The sequence below is a fragment of the Telmatherina bonti genome, assembly GCF_933228915.1.
Source record: "Telmatherina bonti genome assembly, chromosome: 18".
Classification (NCBI taxonomy): Eukaryota; Metazoa; Chordata; class Actinopteri; order Atheriniformes; family Telmatherinidae; genus Telmatherina; species Telmatherina bonti.
Genome location: NC_136616.1, coordinates 28100111 through 28101979, shown reverse-complemented (window position 1 = coordinate 28101979; position 1869 = coordinate 28100111).

The window sequence follows — 1869 nt, the reverse complement described above, 5'->3', positions numbered from 1 at the left end:
GCAACCGCCAACCACCAGAGAATTTCCCAGAGAATTTTTGGTCTTTTTAAAATCCAGAACTTGACAAGTATGCACCATAGTTGGTGAAGGCCTACTTTAAATACTTCAAAGCTTTAAAGTAAACAATAAACCAGCAAATAAATTAGCAGGCCATTACATTTTTTGAAAAAATAAAAGCAATTGATGAATTGAATTGAATTGATTTGCGGGTGTTTCCATTGAACAGTCTTTAGCGCATTAGCCTCAAGATTTTATGTCTCAGCCTCAAGATATTTAGTTTTTGCACAATTCTAGGCATAATGAAAATGCACCTTGTGTCTTAGATGCCTGCTTTTTATTTCTTTATAGTAGGGATGTGAGTTCTCAAAGCAATATAGGCTACAAAATGGTGCATCTTTCCATCTCCAAGATAAATGTGCATTTTCCACAGTGGGTACGGTTCTACATAATGTTTTTTAATTAGGAATGAAATCATTCCAAATTAACATTATTCTCCTAAAAAATTTACATGGAAATAATTCCAAATGGAGGTTTCGCATGAAACGTGTTTACTTAAAGGGGTGCTATTATGGTATTTGGAGTTTTCTGAGCTTTCTACAGTGTTACAGTGTTGAATCCTCATCAGACATGTGAACAACACTGTTTTTTATCACCTAAACGCATCTTTGAGTTTGAGTTCGAGCACTCTCGCCGTTCAGTTTCCATGGCGACCAAAAAACGCGTCGTTTTAGAACGTTTTTTCTCCTTCAAAATCCTTGTGACGTCCCGGGGGATAAGGTTTGGTGATTGGTTACTTTCTACTGGTTAACAAGGGCATGTACAAATACATCAGGCGAGTGGAAAACGTGGGATAAAGTTATTTCCAACGATGGCTGGTGAGTTTACCAAAGAGAGACATCCTGCTGCATTCATTGCTGTGGGTTGCTGTTTTCCTCAATCAATAACTCAATCAATCCCAGCCCTTCTGGTCTTCTGGTCACATAATAGTTCCACTTTAAAATTTCGCTTCAGAGCAGCGGGTTGGAAAGTGTTCTGATTGGACAGAGGGTACACGTGACATTTACTCCGTGCTTCTGGTTCTTTCACTTAAAACTTGTAAAAACTACTGTCAGGGGTTGTGGGTTCTTTGGGACATTTTTCAGGTTCCACCAGAGGGAGCCAGAGGAACCATTTTCAGGTGCAGACCTGCACACCTGTGGAGAATTAGAGATCATCTACCAGCACCATATCTGCAGCTGATTGCCAGTCCGTCGCTTGAGCGTTGAGCCTCTGTGGTAAAACCTAAGCCCTCCAGCGAATTCCTGTATCCTCTAACCTTTGAGAAACTTTACAAATTCTTGTTTTTTTCCCAGAGACACTCCTTTGTGGACTCTCCCGAGCTACCTGTGATTTCCCTCCCAGCAGCCAATCATCTCCAGCAACCACTCCCTACCAATAACCTGGCATTCTCTCCACTGGCTATCCTCCGGATCCGATCAGCTTGTCGCTGCCTATCCGCACTCCACTGAAAGGACCCTCACTGGCACCCACTGCCAACATCCATCCTCTCGGACCTCCTGACACCACCCGAATTCACGGCAACTCCAAAACAAGTAGGACACCTTCACTTCCCTGAGAATTATTCCATCATTTCCATTACTCATACATCTATCTTTGCAGAAAACCCCGCCTTCAGGTCTTTCCGGAACCATCCCCTCAGTTCACCAAATAAACTATTTTCACATTCTCCAGATTGCTTGATCGTGCATGTGGGTCCAACATCTTCACACCATGACAACTACATCATAAATACCAGTTTCGCCACTATTCCAATTATAATTCAGAAGTACTAGATTGACACATACCACATATCTCTCCAAACTGAGAAGG